This window comes from Panthera onca, chromosome A1 (genome assembly GCF_046562875.1).
Source record: "Panthera onca isolate mPanOnc1 chromosome A1, mPanOnc1 haplotype 2, whole genome shotgun sequence".
In the NCBI taxonomy this organism is placed as follows: Eukaryota; Metazoa; Chordata; class Mammalia; order Carnivora; family Felidae; genus Panthera; species Panthera onca.
In genome coordinates, this window is record NC_138339.1 from 97593436 (window position 1) to 97614049 (window position 20614).

The 20614-nt window shown below is 36.3% G+C and overlaps 1 protein-coding gene across 1 annotated transcript in view; it reads left to right on the forward strand.

Annotated features, from left to right (window-relative positions):
* The window catches only part of TBCA (tubulin folding cofactor A), a 77386-nt gene that overhangs the window by 16331 nt on the left and 40441 nt on the right, over positions 1–20614 (forward strand). The gene's annotated exons all lie outside the window — the stretch shown is intronic.

A 20614-nucleotide genomic window follows, 5' to 3' on the forward strand; every position in this document is an offset into this window, starting at 1 on the left:
CAGATCCTCCCCTGGATTTTAGTTATACAAGTCAAAAAATTCGTATAGTGTTTAAATCCCTTGAATTGAAATAATGTTACTCGCAATAGAGTAGTAATTGAGATCCTTACTCTGATTTTTATATTATATTATTTTATATTATATATTATATTTTTATATTATACCTATGTATCATGAGTAATTCCCCTTTACTGGAACTGGCTAGAGATTGCCTTCTCTTCTTTCTTTATTTTTGTTTGTTTTGTTTTGTTTTTGTTTTTGTTTTTGTAAATTCTGTTGTTTGGGCTCAACTTTGGCCAGTTTCCCTCCATTTTCAGTGTCCTATATTGAGGTCTTATTCTCTGTGTAAGAGGTAGGGAAGAACACTGTCTTCCTTTATCTCTCAACTCTTTTTGTGCAGTTCAGTGCTATTCTTTTTTTTTTTTTTTTTTTTTTTTGAGAGAGAGCGCAAGTGCTAGTGGGGGAGGAGCAGAGAGAGAGAGGGGGACAGAGGATCGAAGCAGCCTCTGTGCTGAAGCAAACACCAGACAGCCTGATGAGGGGCTGAAGCTCAGGAACCATGAGATTATGACCTGAGCTGAAGTCAAACACTTAACCTTCTGAGGCCACCCAGGTGTCCCAGTTCAGTGCTATTCTTTGGTTAGGAGGGAATGGAAGAGAGAAGAGGAAGAAGAGGAAATGTCAGATAACCTATCTTGCCTTGAAATTCCAATAACCCTTGTTCTTACAGACTCTGCCCTTGCTTCTATTCCATTTGCTCATCCTACCTCCTATAAGGTAAAAGAGTCACCACTTCTCTGGCAAACACTGTAATGAATTAGGAGGCATTCTTGGTATCCAAGTTGAAATTCTGATTTTTTTATTAGAAAGAACCATACATGGTATTCATAGTATTCTGTCAAAAGTGTTTCATGCACATTGAATACTTACATACTTTAATAGGCTTTTATGGGACAACTTAACAAAACTTAACACCAAGTAATACCATTTTTCCTATGAAAAATATGTCTACTGAGATCTCTAGCAACCTGATTATAATAAACATCTTTACAGTATAACTGAGGCCCTAATTGGAGAATGCTTGCATTATACTGTGTTGATAACTTGGTTTCGTGTTTACTGTAAATTTTTTTCTGTCTCTTGCTTTCATGTAATATTATCAGCTGTTTATGTGTCTCTTACTATTCCTGCTTCTAATAACTTCTCTTTACTTCTGTCACAATTCCTTTTGCTACTGCAAATCTGTTTTAGGGGAACTCAGACTGTTTTCACTGATTTCTGGGTAGTGATATGAAAATTAGGAGTGTCAGAAGTCTGCTCTCTAATTATTGCTTTACTTGGACTAGACTTTCTTTCTCTGGCTAGTGTTGTACATGAATCTCCCCTAGGATATAAGCTCCATGAAGGCAGGGACACATTCTCCAGAGGTCTGGTACAAAAAAGACTCTTGGTAAATACTGTCAAATGAACCAGTTACTCTCTGTGACATTAAGTTTCTTGAAAACAATAACTGTATCTTACCCTTCATCTCCCTTTAAAATATTTTAAAATACATTAGAACAGTTTTTTGAACAATTTTCAGTATAGACATGGTATGAAACTCCAAAGGCACAAAAAGATACTCAGTGAAATATGTGTCTGCTGTCCTTGTGTACTAGCCACCCAGTTTTGCCCTCTTGGACCCAACTTCATTATTCATTTTTTAAAAATTATTTTTACATTTTTATTTATTTTGGGGGTGGGGTGGGGCAGAGAGACGGGGAGACAGGGTCCGAAGCAGGCTCTGCGTTGAGCACAGAGAGCCCGATGTGGGGCTTGAACTCAGAGGCTGCAAGATCATTACTTGAGTCGAAGTCAGATGCCCAACTGACTGAGCCACCCAGGTGCCCCTCATTACTCATTTTTGTGTATGTGTGTATCCTTCTAGGGATATTTTGTGCTTGCAAAAGTATCTACATTTATGTCTTTAAAAACATAGGTTTTGAAAAACAATTTGCCTGCCCCCACCCTCAACAGAAACAGAAAAGAGAGGTAGATAATTTGTTCAGGATTACTCAGCTAATTATTGGTAGAGCCAGAGCTGGAAAACTTTTTGAAATTACTACATTACACTCTAACCAGAATGACTTTTCTATGCTAAACTGTTAAAAAAAATTTTAGATTTTATTCAGTTTGGTCCTTGAAGATTCAGTTTTATCATTTGAATTTCAGTTTTTAAACAATAAATTTGTGATATGTAAAGAATAATTTTTGGTTATCCTAGAACTAAATTAATTGAACAAACAGGCAGTTTTACTTTGTGAACATTAATTTTGTATTCATTTCTATGTTAGTGTTCTTACTTAGGAGAACACGTGAATTGTTTTCGTTTCTGAGAAGACTGATCTTGATTTCTCCCTGCTGGAGAAATTTTGGAGAATATTCATATTGTTGAAAATTTTAAGATGGAAAAAGATTAAGTATACAGATGTGCTGAGCAATTTAAATCTTGAACAGAGTCCTAAAAGAAAACATTTTTCAAATACCTAACATTCGAAACCCTAAAATCCAAAGGGAAAAAAAATCTAAACTTTATGTTTCAAAACATAATTGTCAAATTATTGCATTATTGCCAAAGAATCTTTCTGGCCAGATAGACTTAAGAAGAAGCAGAAAAAACTTTAAAAGACCAATAGCACCTTGCTAGCACATTGCTAATAAGGACTAATAGGTACTTAAACTGATGAAAGTGATTCAGACAACAACATATTAACCCCCTACTGTGCCATGTTTTAAGCTGTTAATAGACATTAGCCTTTTAAAGAAAGACTAACACTTTATATTCGTTTTCTAAGCTTTTGATACATTAGTGAACTGTTAGAGCCACTTGCTATATTTGAATCGTATTGCTCAGTGCATTTTCCAGAATACTTTTGAGAATAGCTAACTACTCTGAAAGTTTAGATTCTATGTGTCTTTGACTTCTTGATGTAACTAAGAAATAACTTTATGTTACATTTTGATTACTTTAACTATTTTTTGTAGAAGTTCTATGAGAGGAATAAATGCTGATAATATTTTTCATTGACAGAGAATATTAGATATAGGGAAAATGATTATTCTTAGGGTTTTTTTTATTTTTTAAATTTACATATTAAGGCCAGAATTTTTTCAAAAAATTTCCAGTAGTATTATGTTTGTGAAATTATAAATGTTATGTATAATTGGTTAATTTCCATAAATACATCTAATTCCTAAATATGTGGCCTCTAAATGTATGTATGTATATATGAGAAGAGAGGATTTTAAAAGTGTAATTTGCTTTAAAATGTAAACAAACTTTAATGCTGACCTCTTACAAATTAGAATCGTAACTTAAATTGTTGTTTGGTTATGATGCTTTTATAGCTGTCTGTAGAGATTAATAAATAGTTTTTGGATGTTTTATGTTTGGTGTTTCACAGTAATTTCAGTATAAAGCTAATAGAGATTTCTTGTGGTTTTTAGAATAATTTTGTCTTAAACTGCATGAAATGTTGAAGAATCTATTGACTGTATTAAATAATGTTGTAATGCATGTGATTTGGATATATTAATTTACAAAAAATTGAGGGCTTTGATAATTCTTTAAAGTAAAAACAGAAGCAGAGTACCTAATTTGTTATACAGATGGTACATTTTTTTTGTGATGACAGAAATGAATGAGACATACACAAAGTGCATTTCTCTTATTTCTCATGCCTATTCAAAACCAAGGGGAAAAAATGAAGTAAAATATTTAATTGAGATTGCCTTCTATAGTTTGTGGACTTATTATCATGCCTACCAAGTTAATATTTGAAGAGTAGGTTTAGGCCTAGGAATTGAGTTCATTATTGAAGGTAGTATTGGGGCATAACTTTTTGCTAGCATGTCTTTTGATTAAGACCAAGTTATACCAGTTGATCTTCCTTATCCTGGATAGATGTTTTCTATGAAGTTAAAATAAGATAAATCCCTTTTCCATATTATTTTAGTATCAAATTCTCCAATTTAATATCCCACTTAGCTGGAGGGTTGTTTTTTTTTTTTTTTAACTTATAAGATTTTTCTTTAAGTTTGTATGTCTATTCTGAGAGACAACACGAGTGGGAGAGGGGCAGAGAGAGAGGGAGAGAGAATCCCAAGCAGACTCCACACTGTCAGTACAGAGCCCAAAGCAGGGCTTGAACCCACGAAACAGTGAGATTGTGACCTCAGCTGAAACCAAAAGTTGCATGCTTAACCAACTAAGCCACACAGGCGCCCCTAGTTTTGTTTCATAAATTAGAAATAAACAGTAAACAAGTATTTAAAAAAATTTTTTTTAATGTTTATTCATTTTTGAGGGACAGAGAGCATGCAAGCTGGAGAGGGGCAGAGAGAGAGAGGGAGATAACAGAATCTGAAGCAGGCTCCAGGCTCTGAGCTGTCAGCACAGAGCCCAACGTGGAGCTCAAACTCATGAACCGTGAGATCATGACCTGAGCTGAAGTCAGATGCTTAACCCACTGAGCCACCCAGGCCCCCCGAAACGGTGAACAAGTCTTGAATGGCAAGTTTGAGACATTTCTAAAGACTGAAATTCCCTACTGAGAACCAAATGGGTGAAAACTGTTCATTCTTCATATGCAGGTTTTACTACAGTTAGAACAGAGGTAATCAGTAAATTTGGAGACATCAACAATCATTGCTTTCCCCAGCAGCAAGCATACAGAGGTTCATCTTCCTTTTAGTTTTAAATGGGTACCACAGCCCTTGAAAATCCATGTGTTTCTTTCCATGGGAAAAATATTTTCCAGTAAGCAGAGTTGAACAGTTTTGGTGAGGGGAGATAAAAGATACTGACTTTTATCTGTGATTGGTACCACCCTGGTAGCTGCTGCTGCTCCTGCTGCTACTGCTACTACTACCACTGCCAATCTGTACTGTGATAAAGTTTCCCAGGCCTGAGGATTCCTTCATTGGATTTATCTTAACATTACTGAACAGTTACTATGTATAAGGTGCTATGCCAAATACTGACTACTGTTCACTCGAACTTTGTTACTGAATTTTTGTCAAAATCGACCCATACACCGTCACCAATTCTTAGTTGAAAGAGCGTTCGTAAGTGCTGTGTAACACATAACATGTAATATCCTAACCTAACATTCCATAACATCAGATGTTCAGGTATACTCATTGTGAAAATTTAAACTAGTGTCTTCCTTATTTGATGGTAAAATTGTGAAGTTAGTGATACTTCACTTATAATACAGCGTTACTGCTTAGATAAACAGATAAAATAAGTTTGTACCTAAGTTATATTAATTTTAGTAGTAAACACAGATTTGGGTTCCTAATAAATGTTACAGCATTGTTTTGAATTTCAAATAAATACAAGTACTATTTTGAAATCAGCAAGTGATGAGAAAAATGTTATAAAGGCAGGCATATGTTGCTTATATAATTAATTGACTTGCTGAATACTAATGTTTTCTGCTTCTAAAATTTCTTCTTACTACCTCCTGCCCCCCACCTTTAGCTTCTTTTTGCTTATTTTGGCAACATAAAAAGGTGTGGGAATAGCAATGTTAGTTGATACATTGTAGCTTGTACTATGTGCCATCCATTACCTAAGCATTTCATGTGCGTTTCATTTGACCTTCACAGTTCTTATGTGAAGTAGCTGCAGTGAGCTCTATTTTACAGATGAAATTGAGTTTAAGTAATTTGCCCCGTCCAAAAAAAAAAAAAAAACAAACAAACAGGAAGTGGGTAGACCCAGGGTGAGAGCACCTGTTGAGTGATCCCAGTGCACTGACTATATACCTTTTTATACCTTGACAAATTTATCAAAGGGATAAGACTAACTAGGTTATTAGGTATAGATAGATAAATCACATATTCTGTGCTGTAGGAGCTTGTGGTGTTAAAGAAAGATGAATAGCATCTAATTAAAGACAGAATGCTTTGTGAGCTCAGATGAGGTTATGCCAAACTGCCTCTAGGGCAGGGTTATTCAGCCTTGGCACTTTTGATTTTTTGGTCTGTATACGTATTTATTGGGGGTTGGGGAAGGTTGTCTTTTACATTGTGAGGTTTTTAGCAGTACCCCTAGTCTCTACCCATTTGATGCCAGTAGCACCTCCCCACCCCAAACACACACACTTGCAACAAACCAGAATTGTCTCCCAACATTGTCAAATGCTTCCTTGGGAGATAGGGAATAAAATTGCCCCTGTTGAGAACCACAACTCTAGAATTAGAGAAGGCTTATCACATGTGACATTTGAGCAGAATCTTGAGGCCAAATGAAAGTCACATTCTAGATAGAACTATATGTATAAAAACAGGGAGTTGTGAATTGGTATATTACATATGGGAGTCAATAAGATGTTTGTGATGGCTGCAGTGTTTATGGTGTGGAGACCGAAGAGTTAGTTAAGAGATAAGTTAATAACATAAATTAGGACCCAGTCTTGTATGTCGTACTAAGAAGTACGTAGATTTATTTTCTACAAGTATGAGGGAGCCACCATAGATGTAGGTAAGTGACAATCTGAATGACCTACACAGTATTTAATTGTCTCTTTGCTTCTTTGTATCTTCTACTAGAGAAGTTCTTTCAGGAACAGAGACCATCACTCTTAGTCACCATCATATCCCTAGTGCCTACCAGGATACTTTGCACAACCTCATGAAGTAGGAAACACAAAAATAGGGAATTGATAGTTGTGAAAATTCGTAGAAGAAGTTGTGGTGGCCATGAGAATGGAACTTGAAGAACTCTGTATGCAGAGAGTGTAATTAAGCATGGGTCCCAGCTACTGGACCATGAAATCTGACACTCTGTTTTTCCCAGCGCCTTGCTTCCCACGACCTGATGTCAGCCAGTCGTATACAGGCCTTTTCCTGGATGACATGAGATTCCCCTAATGACTTTGGCCTGAGGATTCCCTAGCGGCCTTGCCAAACCTTCCACCTCCCTTCTCATTTTTCTCTCTCCTGTGTGTTTGCAGTGATAAAATCCTTGCAAGTTTAATACCGTGTTGGTGTCTGCATCTCCAAGGACCTGGCTAACACAGAAATTAAGTGACTTTCAAAGAGGTACACAGATAGTAAGCAGCAGAATGAGTTCTGCAATCTAGAGTTTAAGTCTCTTAGTATATACCTCTAACCATAAAGAGTAAAAGGCAGTAACTTTTGACTCTGACACTTATTTCTCCTAGCCAGTCTTTTGAGTCTAATGGTGTGATAAAATATCATAATTCTGTAGTTGATTATCAAATCTTTAAGAATCCCTGATAGTTATTCCAGATTTTAGCCCAACTAAAAATTTTCTGGCTATTTTTTGTCATGTTGGTAGATAATGATGTGCAATTGGAGAAAATACAATAGACAATGTATATTTTGTTAAGAAATGTGTTAAGAAATCTTGTCAGATGGCCAAATTTGCAAAACAATTATTATTTTCTTTGATTTTTTTTACTTATTATTGTCACCACTACTAGTAATTGACTTTCTTCTCTGGGTCTTTTTCCTCACAGAAACAAAATTTTGTTTGTGTTTCCATTCATTTACTAGGATTCTAGCTATCACACACAAGGACAAAATAAGGAACAGAATAGCATTGAGATTGGATGCTGGACAGTTGTCAGACTTATTCACCATGTTGGTGACTGACTTATTCCTGAATACCATTTTCACAGCTCATAACCTTCAGAATTATATTTCAGCAAAATTAAAATTATATTATGTGAACATTTTAGGGGGTATTTACTGAGAGTTAAGTCCTCAAATGTTAAATCCTCAAATGTATGCTGTATTCTCTTGGAGACTATTGACATATAAGGAAAAATCATTGAAGGCCTTTCACAAAAATAACTTAGCTTTTTCTTTTTTTTTAGAATATGAAATGTTGAACTTAGCTAATTTTTAATTAGAGATCTCAGAAATATGAAGCAGTGTTCAGTAAGTAGAATAAGTATTAAGAATTTTCCATACTGATAAAATCTACACTGATGGCCAATAAGGTAGAGAGAAGAAGGGGAGGGATGAGGGAGAGACAAGTAGCAGGTAGATACGTAAGATAATAGAAAGGAGAAGTAAAGGATAGAAAAAAGGAGTAAATCTTATATGGGCTATGGGCTTCAGCTAACATTTTACTTCGTCTGCCCATTAAAGGACTGAGCTTAAGAGTGCCAAAAACATGCTTAATTCTCCTTGCAGTCTCCAGAATCCACGTTGGTACCTTGAACTTAGTAGTTATTCAAGAAGCCTTTAATTCATAGGTGAGTAACTGGCTAATGAATCCTTGCCCACAGTTGTTCAGACATCTGAATCCTTAATTGTTAGAGTGCTCTGATTGGAATAACAAGAGTCACCTCTCAGAGTAGAAAGTATTCCTTGAAATAATATATCAGCAACAGCCTGAGGGGTAGATTAAGCCAGGGGCCAAATCTAGGCTCAAACCAATTTCCCTACTCTGTTTTGGGGCTTGGTAAATACATCAATCTCTGTTCAGACCTTTTCTAAATATGCAGCTTCCTCTGACTAGAACATTCCCCAACATACTGCTCTGAATAATAGTGACTAGTCCTTAATTTTTATGTCTCTTCTTGATCATTACTTCTTTCCTGAAGTCTTCCCTCGCTAATGGAGGAATCACATACTCTTTGTATGTGTCCCATGCACTATCAAACCTGTAGACTTACTTGCAGTCTGCGTTACTTCCCTTATTCTTCCTCTTAGAATCAAAGATCTGAACCTTTCTTATCTAAAACCAGCATTCTACCTGTGTTCAGAATCCCATCTCCTTGCCCTGGATATTTGTTTCTTTCTTTCCTTTTTTCTTTTTTTTTTTTTTTTTTTAAGTTTATTTTAAGAGAGAGAGAGCGAGCTTGCATGCGCACAAGTGGGGGAGAGGTAGAGAGAGGGAGAGACAGAATCCCAAGCAGGCCCCATACTGTCATTGTGGAGCCCAACGTGAGACTTGAACTCACAAACTGCAAGATCATGACCTGAGCTGAGATCAAGAGTCCAATGCTTAACCAACTGAGCCATCCAGGCATCCCTGTTTCTTCTCTTTTGTATGTCTTTAATCTCTTTAGCAGTTTCTTTCCAGTAGTATTCAAGCATGCTGAAGTCACTAACATCTTAAAGAATCAACAACATAAACCTTTGTGTCATTTCCCTTCCTAGGATCCATACTTGTCAAAAGCTGTGTTTGTATTCACAGGCTCCACACTGCCACCTCCCAGTCACTTCTTAACCCACTGTAGTTTGAGGGTTTTTTTGCCTTACCAACAGCAATGAAACAAAGGTCACCCATAATATTTAATAGTCTTTATCTTGATTTACTAGCAGCAATTGACAGAATTGCCCTCCCCCTCCTTCTTAAAAGGCTTTTAATTCTGTTCTCTTTCTTTGGTTACAGTGATACTGCAGTCCTCTGGTTTTCCTTCTACCTCCTTTCCCCTCCTCAATTCTACTTTTGGTTTCTTCTTCCTTTGTTATTTATGCAACAGATTACTGAGCTACTAATATTTGATGGGATATTGAGTGATGGGGATGTAATGGTGAATAAAACAGTTGTAAACGTTCTCATCACACACAAGAACTTATCACAAGAAAAAAATGTAACTATGGTTATAGATGTTAATTAGACTTATTGTGGTGATCATTTTGCAATATATAAAAATATTGAATCATTATGTTATACACCTGAAATGGACATATTTCAGTTACACCTCAATTTAAAAAAAGATGTCATTCTTGCAGTAATGCAGCTTACCCTGTCTTAAATATTCTCTGAGGTCTACCTGGGGCTCCTTTTCCCTTTTCACTTTGTAAATATTCAGTGAGCAGCCTCATCCATTCCTCTGACTTCAGTTGTTTATAACTCCCACATGTGTATCCTCAGCCCAGATCTTTTTCTTGAACTCCAGGTCTGGTTACCTCTGGACATTTCTGCTTAATGTCATAGAGACACTTCAAATGTAAGGTGATCTAAAAGGTACTACAGTACTCTCCCCGCCACCCCCCTCGTATCCGTGATTTTCTCGCTTTTCACAGTTTCAGCTCCTCATAGTCAGTTGTGGTCTGGAAGCCGATCATCCTTCTGACACATGATTAGGTCAGTAGTAGCCTAACCCTACGTTATAGTGCCTACATCATTCACCTCATTCACATCATTCATCTCATCACGTAAGCATTTTATCGTCTCACAGCATCACAGGAAGTGAGTCCAGTACTGTACACCAGCATAGTCCAATAAGATATTTTGAGAGACCACATTCACAACTTTTATTACAGTATATTGTTATTCTATTTTATTGTTGTTACTGATATCTTGTTGTGCCTAATTTGTAAATTATATTTTGTCATACGTATGTATGTTTAGGAAAAAACATATATAAGGTTCTGTACTACCTTCATCCACTAGGGGTCTTGCAACTTATCCCCCACAGACAAGGAGGAACAACTGTGTAGTTTTATATTTTCCCTCCCTCTCCCACACTCTTCCTCCCGGGCTCCTTATGCCAGGCAGTGGTACTACCATACCACCATCTGCCCAGTTACCTTTGGCTGCTCCCTCTCCTTAGTCTTCCCACATCTATCAGATGCACTCTGGTTAAAATAATTTTCACTTTAACCTCCCTCTCAATTCCCCCAGCTACCACCCTTGAATAGGCCACCATTGTCTTTCTCCTGGATTGCTGTACACTCCCCTTGTTGCCTGGCCCTTGCCATTTCCCTTACTATTACATTCTCCAAATTGCAGTCATAGGCATCTTTTTTAACTAAAAAATGATTATGCCCCTCACCTGATATGATTGTCTAATATATTTAGGAAGAGTCCATATTCTTTAGTATGACCTGATAAAATTTTATGCTGTCTCCACCACCCCCCCGCCCTGCTCTATTGGTTAGCTTTATCTCTTACTACTCTTCTCCACTCTCATGAACCAGCCTTACTTAATTCTCAAACCAACTTTCCATTTTCTATCACACTTAAGAACCTTTTGTAGCTTTTTAGTACCTAGAATGCTACATCCTGCCACATACCATTTCCCTCTTCTTTACTCTGCTAATTCTTATTCATCAAATCCTAACTTAAGATCACTTTCTGGGGAAAGCTTTCCCTAATAGCCCTCCTTCAACTCCCATTTAATTTGGCTCTGCTTTAAAAGACAAAATAAATATTCTCCCCAAAAGATTAGTGTATTTTCCTGAAAGAGTTGTGGTTACAGAATATATTTTAGATTTTATTTTATGTTTATTTATTTTTTACATTTTCAATTTTAAAGGTGGCATTCTCATCTTGATAACTGTCTTTCTGGTTGTAAATTTCTTTATTATTATTATTATCTTTAAGGCCCCCAGGGAGCTCTTCAGTTGCTACTGTATTTCAAAAGTAGAAAAATGTGAGATGAGTACTTGACTAGTAATTAAAAAAGATATTTTTTCCCTAAACTGATGGTTTTTTTATGTTTATTTATTTATTTTGAGAGAGAGAAAGAAAGAGAGCACAAGCAGGGGAGGGGCAGAGAGAGAGAGGGAGAGAGAGAATCCCAAGCAGGCTCCATACTCAGTGTCGAACCCGTGGCAGAGCTTAATCTCAGGACCATGAGATGATGACCTGAGCCAAAATCAAGAGTTGGACACTTAACTGACTGAGCCACCCAGGTGCCTCAAAAAAGATATTTCTTTTTTTTTAATGTTTATTTATTTTTGAGAGAGAGAAAGAGAAAGAGTATGTGAGAGTGGGGGGCAGAGAGAGAGGGAACAGAGGATCCAAAGTGGGCTCTGCACTGACAGCAGCGAGCCTAATATGGAGCTTGAATTCACAAACCCTGAGGTCATGACCTGAGCCAAAGTTGGATGCTTAACTGACTGAGCTACTCAGGTGCCTCAAAAAAGATATTTCTTTCTTTTTAATGTTTATTTATTTTTGAGAGAGAGAAAGAGAAAGAGTATGTGAGAGTGGGGGGCAGAGAGAGAGGGAACAGAGGATCCAAAGTGGGCTCTGCACTGACAGCAGCGAGCCTAATATGGAGCTTGAATTCACAAACCCTGAGGTCATGACCTGAGCCAAAGTTGGATGCTTAACTGACTGAGACACCCAGGTTCCCCAAAAGATATTTCTAAGGGAAGAATTAAAGTATCACTTCTTCGTGGTCTTGTTAACATTGCAGGTAACTTCAAACATCTATGTATGTGTGTATATGTATATATACATATACACACACACAGGTGTGTGTGTGTGTGTGTGTGTGTGTGTGTGTGTGTGTAATCTCTTTCTGTAGAGAGACATTGCCATTGGGCCTTTTACACTGAAATAGTGGTCTCAGTAGTACATTTCCCTGGGGAGGTTGGGCAGGGAGAAAAAGTGATCCAACCAAGATGACTAGCCTTCTCTGTGAAGTAGTGTATTTCAAACTTTTCTGATCTAACCCAGATTTAGAAATATATTTTATTTTACATCATGACATTGTGTGTGTGTGTGTATGACTGAAACAAAAGTTTAATGAAATATTCCCATTTTAACCACTTATGATGCACTCTTTTATTTCCAATTCCATTCTATTTTCTTTCATTAAAACGACAATGATCATGACCCACTAAATTGATTTCGGGAGTCATGGGATTATTACAATCCTGACTAATGAGTTACAACCAGCCATTTGGAAACACTCCTATAGAAGTAGCTGATAACTAGAATCTATTTTCAGACTAGCCAGTTCAACAAGCAGAATCACAGCCAAATGGGAGCCCTTGGTATAGGAAGGATATGACTAACAGTGACTGAGTCCCTCTTAAGTATGATGCAGCATTGGACCAGGAACTATACTTACTTTGTATTCACTACCATATTGTAGAGCAGTTAGTCTTCATGTTTTACATGAGGAAACTGAGATGGAGAGAGGCAGGTAGTCCCTTAAGACCATATAAAGAGCAAAGGTCAGAACTAAGATTTGAACTTATGCAAGTTAATCTGCCTAAATGCTCTCAAAGCCTGTGCATTTGCACCATATCCCTGTGTCTCTAAGTAAGTAACATTGCAATATACATGCTAAACTTGGAAAGGAATTAGTGACATTTAGGTGCCTTCAAAATTTTATAGTGGAAAATAACAATAAAAAGCCCCATTAAATGTGAGTTGAGACAGGCATAAACATTGACAAACAGTTAAATAGTGATAGATTATATTGGCTTTCCAGAGAGCTTAAGTTCTTCATGCCTCTGCTCATCCAAGAGGTAGAGGTAATATCCTTAAGGCTGAGATATATGGGCTTTTCTTGTTGGTAAGGTAAATGAAATGTTCAGAGGCTTTACTACTGCACCAGAGCAGATAATAAGGCAATTAGAACTGTTAAATTGATGAAACACCAGACTGGGATGAATTATGTCATGAATTGCAAAGAAACAAGAAATTTTACAGCAACTTTTGAGACTAAAGATGAAAGATACCTCAGTAAAATGAAGGGAAATTGATAGTTAAGTTTAAAGTGCTAGATTTACTGACCTGAGAAACCCAACTAAGCATTTTAGGGCCAGTTTCAGAATATTATTTATCAGCTTTGTAAATAAATAGAAAAAAATTGTCAGTTTATGCTGATAGTTTAATTTCTTCTATTAATAAAATGAATTTAAGATGTGTTTCTTCTCTCCGTTTTTTTGAGCCTGCAACACACCCCAGGAATCATCTCATCCAACCTCCTGGTTTTACATATATTGAACCTGAGACCCAGAGAAATTAAGCAGCTTATCCAGGATCACATTACAGAGTCAAGAATTAGAACTTGAACCCAGATCACCTGGTTCCATTGGCTTAACTTTTATTTCACCTGATTAGGAACATTGATAAAATGACGTTGTATATAAGCTGATTTATGGAATACTGTTGTTAAAATTCTCACCACAGAAATAATCCCACTGCTAACAAATAATGCTCTGTTTGCCAAAAATATCTGAAAAAAATGATCACTGGAAATAGGCTAGCTTTTCATTTTTCATTAAGGAATGGACAGCCTGCTTTGTTTGTTTTAACAAATGCATTGGGTCATAGTTTCAGTCTAAGAATCATCTGCAAATATTATTAACCACACCTAGGAGACAGAGTTCTTCTGGTAGATTCCTTAGCAATATGAGCCTTTTCATATTTATGTCAAAAACTTCAGGAGTGGCTTATTAACTGTTGGTTTAAACAAACAGGAAAATGATTCAATTATAAGATATGTCTTCCTTTAGAAACTTTTTGGGATGTTACTTTCATGTTTCCAAAAGTCCTTTCTAGGTTCCAGAAACCATGTATACATATACCTTTAGTTTATGCAGGTACAACTAAATTCCTTTGTTTATTTACTAAGTGTTAGATCTTGAGTATCCATCCTCTATATGATTTTTAATGTGACTACACAGAATGACTATTAATTGAGATACTATTTGTACAAGCAGCTCAACTATAAAGCATTATATAGACATATATTTATCAAGATACACCTATTTAGGTCACAGTTATTTGGAGAAGAAATCACTTTAAGAGCATTAAATTTCTGCTGGGCGAGATGAGGAAAGCATCTTAGAGGAGATGATATTTGAGGCAGTTCTTGAGTGAGTACTAGAGATGAAGTAGGGATAGGTAGGAGATGAGGAGGCATTTCCTCTTATCAAAAGAAATAAGATGAAAATCTCCAAAGCTCATTTAGAAAATGAATAGGACGTATTTGGGACACAGCATGGATATTCTAACAGGAGTGTAGAAAGAATGAAGTATATAATGAAAATGTACCCCGAGGGCCTTTTGAGAAATTTGGAATTCTATAGATATTGTTTTTGTTTGATAATTTAAGGAAAGCATGGGAATTCTGGTGACAGTTTGAAAGCTGCATTGTGGAGGTAGAGAACAGTACTTTCCTAATGTCTCATAGTTTTGTTTTGTTTTTTTTTCCAGCTAGGTTAGAATTTAGAATCAGGGACTATGATGGACTGTGGACCTCTGATGGAATATTGTCTAATAAAGGGCTATGTAGTAAGAGGTTGCACCAAGTTTATTTAAAATAAATGAATTTCTCTTTAGAGAATTTCTTTCAGTGGAAATTATTTTAGACAGAAAAAACAAGCAGGGTAGAGGGGCAGAGGGGCAGGGGGCGGGGGGAGAGGAGAGAGAAAGAGAATCTTTAGCAGGCTCCACGCTCGGCACAGAGCCAGACACAGAACTCAATTCCATGACCCTGGGATCATGACCTAAGCCAAAACCAAGAGTCCGATGCTCAACTGATTGAGCCAGTCTGGTGCCCCTATTTTGTTTTGTTTTTAATGCAAACCTATGAGTAAAGCATATGAAACTGGCCTTTGCATGTTTGCCACCAGCTAATGACTCCATTTAGAATGCATGTAAAGTATGTGCAAAAGAATTGAAGAGTGAGCAATAAACCTATAAGTATGTGAAGGACAAATTAAGCCAAATAAATTGAATGCTCTTAGTGTGTTTACTTTTTAATAAAGTAGAATTATAAAATTAGTACTCAATGGAGGGAAGCTAGTATCTAATTTTCACTAAAATGGTGGATACTATTTTAGGAAAATTAAATTCAAGGTAGTTGTAAATATGGACCAAAAATTAGCAGTTGAATGATGCCTAAGGTAATGATGGCACCATATTGAATGGAGGGCAGTGCTCTGCATGGTGCCATAGGTGTTATGTTAAATACAGTTTTATTTAAGTCATATTAATTACCTGGAAGAAGACATGCAAGAAAATCCACAAAGGATGCAAAATTTAGATTGTAATTAGGACAGAGAACTGAAAAGAGCTAGAGTGATAAAGCATGCCTATGTAGGTAGATGAGCACAATGAAATTTCCTTAGAAAAATTAATTCCCTTGAGGGGAAAATGGAGCAGATTAAATGCTTTAAAAATGGTTTGCTTCTAATTTGGCATTTGCCAATCTGAGTAATCATTGAGTACCCCAGTTAACAGCCTGTCTGTCCATGTTGTAATTTTTTGTATGTATCTGGTATATCAGTAAGCCAAAATCTCTTCATAACATGTAAAACCTAGATATATGATTTCATAGAATGTAGATGCCCATTTGTTTAACAGAAAATTTTTAAGATTGAGAGAAATTCTGAAACAGGAAATTATAAATCACTCTTTGTGGAGACGCTGTAGCTCTAGAAAATATTTTTAGTAGTGTCCCAAGACACTACTTGGGAAGACATTTTTATTTTTTCTTCAGAAATACTTTAAGGAGACGTGAATAGACGCTTTTCTAAATAAGACATTCAGATGGCCAACAGACACATGAAAAGATGCTCAACGTCACTCCTCATCAGGGAAAAGCAAATCAAAACCACACTGAGATACCACCTTACGCCAGTCAGAGTGGCTAAAATGAACAAATCAGGAGACTATAGATGCTGGAGAAGATGTGGAGAAACAGGAACCCTCTTGCACTGTTGGTGGGAATGCAAACTGGTGCAGCCACTCTGGAAAACAGTGTGGAGGTTCCTCAGAAAATTAAAAATAGTTCTAACGTATGACCCAGCAATAGCACTGTTAGGAATTTACCCAAGGGATATAGGAGTGCTGATGCATAGGGGCCCTTGTACCCCAATGTTTATAGCAGCACTTTCAACAACAGCCAAATTATGGAAAGAACTTAAATGTCCATCAACTGACGAATGGATAAAGAAGATGTGGTTTATATACACAATGGAATACTACTTGGCAATGAGAAAGAATGAAATCTGGCCATTTGTAGCAACGTGGATGGAACTGGAGGGTATTACGCTAAGTGAAATGAGCCATACAGAGAACGACAGATACTATATGTTTTCACTCGTGTGGATCCTGAGAAACTTAACAGAAGACCATGGGGGAGGGGAAGGGGAAAAAAAAGTTACAGAGAGGGAAGGAGGCAAACTATAAGAGACTCTTAAATACTGAGAACAAACTGAGGGTTGATGGGGGGTGGGGGAGAGGGAAAAGTGGGTGATGGGCATTGAGGAGGGCACCTGTTGGGATGAGTACTGGGTGTTGTATGGAAACCAATTTGACAATAAATTAATATGAAAAAATAAAAATAAAAAATAAATAAAAATAAAAAATACTTTAAGGAGAAAAGATTGTAATGTTTCCCCATCTTGAATGTTAAATTAATGAGACTCTACCTAGAAATGACCTCTCAAGTCTTCTAACAAACAAAACCAAAATTGTTAACTGTCTTTCACTTTACTGTTAAATTAAAATACTATATTTTGTGGAAAGTGTTTTCTTGTGTACATAAAACCTGGAAACCATAAAGGTAAGATTGATAACTTGACTATATAAACATAAAATTTCTCTAGGGGAATAGAGCCAAAAAGAAGAAAAATCAAAGACAAACGACATATTAGGAAAAGTATTTACCAACTACATGACAGATAAAGGATGAAGATCTAGAATATACAAAGAGTTCCTATAAATTAAGAAAGAGCTGAGTATAAACAAAATCTGCACATAAAGAAGTAGGATTGGATGACATGTGAAATAATAATAGCACTATGAACCATGTACAGTTGTAAGCAGTTTACAGATATTAACCCATTTAATTCTCCCAGCTACATTATTGGCAGATATTCTTCCTATCTTTGCTTTACAGTTGAGGAAACAGGTATCAAGAGTTTAAGTAACTTTGAACTGGTAGAACTGGCATTCAAATTCAAACAGCCTTGCTCTAGACTCTATACCATTAATGGCTATATCTCACTAATAATCGCAGAAATGCACAATAACATTATTGGTCATTTATAATATTGGCTTAAATGGAAATACCAGTACCAAGTGTTGATTAAAGAAATGGACTCTCACTGTTGGTGGAAATGTCAATTGGTACCTTCTTTGTTGAGGTCAATTTGACGGTTTATATCGTTAAGTAAAATGTACATACCCTTGACCTAGAAATACTATGCTAAGATTTTCATCTGGACAGGATATGCAGAGAAGGGTATAGATGTAAGTACAATGATGTTCATCTCACTGTTTATAATAATATTGAAGAATTGAAAATAATAGAAATATTCATTGATAGGATATTGCTTAAAGTGTGCTGCATGCAGTCCATGAAATACTGTATAGTCATTAAAAAATACTTGGTGTAGGGCTGTATGCATTGCCATGGGAAGACTTTTACAACCTATTGAGTGAGACTAGACTGAGATCACCATGACAGAAGGTATAGTAGTTATTTTGTTCGTTGTCCACTGCTTGGCACATTGTAAGCATGTGGCAACTACTGGGTGGTTGGAAGGGAGGAAGACAGAGGATATGGTATAGTGTAATGATTCTAAGATATGACACTGGAAGCTTTCTGTTCTTGTACTCTCTTAGTAACAGCACATCACTTGAATAGAAGTCCTTTAAAGCACTGGTGTTTCACAAATATTTCTGTAAAAAGAACAGTTTTGCTTGCATTCACATATGTATTAGTTTTCTAGGGTTTTCATGACAAAAGTACCACAAACTGTGTGACCAAATAAACTAAAACTTACTCTCTCACACTTCTGGAGCCTGGAAGTCTGAAATCAAGGTGCCTCGAAGGTCATGCTCCTCCCTTCAAAGGCTCTAGAGTAGAATCCTTTCATGCTTTGTCTAGTCTCTGACGGGGTTGCCAACAATCTTTGTTTGGCATTCCTTGGCTTTTGGTAGTTTAACTCCAGTCTCTGCCTCTGTCTGCCTTTTTCCTTGTGTGTCTCCTCTATGAAAGACACCAGCCATTGGATTTAGGGCCTGCCCCAATCCAGTATGACCTCATCTCAATGAATTATATGTACAAAGAACCTGTTTCCAAATAAGATCACATTCTGAGGTCCTGGGTGGACATGAATTTTGGGCAACACTGTACAACCCACTACATCATCTCAGCTGAATATAGCCCTAAGGACAGACCCTTTCTGAATATCCAAGCTATCAAGTTTTACTTTTAAAAAAATACCAAAAATTATTTCAATTTAACTATTTAGACTGGAAATATTTATAAATTATTTTATATGCTACTGTCAGTACTTAAGAAAACACTGAAGTATTACCCAAGAAATTGGAAAGATTTAATTTCAAAGGATAAAATAAAATCAACATTTAATAGATCATAAAAGAGAACCACAAAGATGTGTGAAAGAGAATGGGTCCTACTCTTTTTTTTTTTTTTTTTTTGAGAATGGGTCCTAGGCTATTAACTGACTATTGTCTTTTGTACAAAGAGAGTGTGGTGGTAAGTGTTAACAGGAAGGAAATTTGGTCAACAGTGAAAGCAGAAAATAAGGAAAGTCACAAATCCGTCAGGTTTGTCCAGCTAAGCATTGTCTAGGAGACAGGGGCTTTTCAAGTATTCTTTTACTGTTTGTTAGACCACTCTTGTCTCTTTTAAGGAAGACAGTAGTTTTTGAACTTTGCTTTTTAGCATTGGAACTTATTTCCTCTAAAAGGAATCTTACATAGGTTGCAAGCATATAAAACAACAAAAAAACAGCCTCTGAGATACCTCCTTAGAATGCTAATGCTCCAGAAAGACTGAAAAGTACTTAAGTTATAAAATATTTTATTTATCAGATTCTCCTTTTTCTGGCTCCATACTCACCAATCAACTTTCTGTTAAGGCTTTGGATTTTCGCATAGGTCTGCCTATCGTGAGAGAATGGGCTGTCCTTTTGGAAAAGAGTTTTCTAGGGCCACTAACGGTTGTGGTCCTCTTTGTATATTAATTAATTGGCATTTTAGCATTATACATTAGCCTCATTAATCAACGCTATTCTGCCCTTAGAACATGATTCCATTTTTAGGGGGCTGACAAAATAAGTTTTGAGCCTAAGAATCAGAATGTTGACTGTGATTAATTGACCAGGGAAGGAAAGGGTTTTTAGTGAGGCCCTTCAGTAGACTACCTCCTGATCTCTCCAAGTGGAACACAACCGGATGTAGTCATCGGCTCCATGAATCTCAGTTTTTTGTCATTTGCATTTCCCTTAAAATTTTCTTCGTTATTAAGCAGAGCATGTCAACTTCATTTAACCTTTAAAGAAAATACTCCCGATTTATCACTGTCCTTTATTATAAATAAGGTAAAACCCCCTTAGGAATTATCAAGTTGTTGAGGCTTTATATTCTATATGAAGTGCATATAGAATATAAAGTTGATGAGTTGATCAATCTTAGTTGATAAGGTTCTTTCTTGTCCCTAGTCATATTTTCGTCATTGCTTCTTTGATCAGCATGCCTGTCTACAGCACTAGTTTTCCCCCTCTCTAATCTATTAGCTTAAAACACAATAAACCCAATTTATTGAATTATAAATTTATAAGAAACTAAATTCATTTATATAATTGTGCTTAAAGAATTACTGCTCTCAGTGAAGACATGAAGATATCTCCTATAAATCCTAAGTATAAACTTTAGTGTAAAATTTGACCTTTCGTTTAGCTCTTCTGCGGGGTTTTTTTTTTTTTTTCAGTTATTTTTCTTGATCATTCTGTTTCATTTAGGTAAAGGTGCATGCTTACCTACATTACAGATAGTAGGTAGTAGATTACAGTTTTGAAATGCATAATTCTGATAAAAAAAAACCTCTTGATTTCTTCTGCCTTTTCTTCA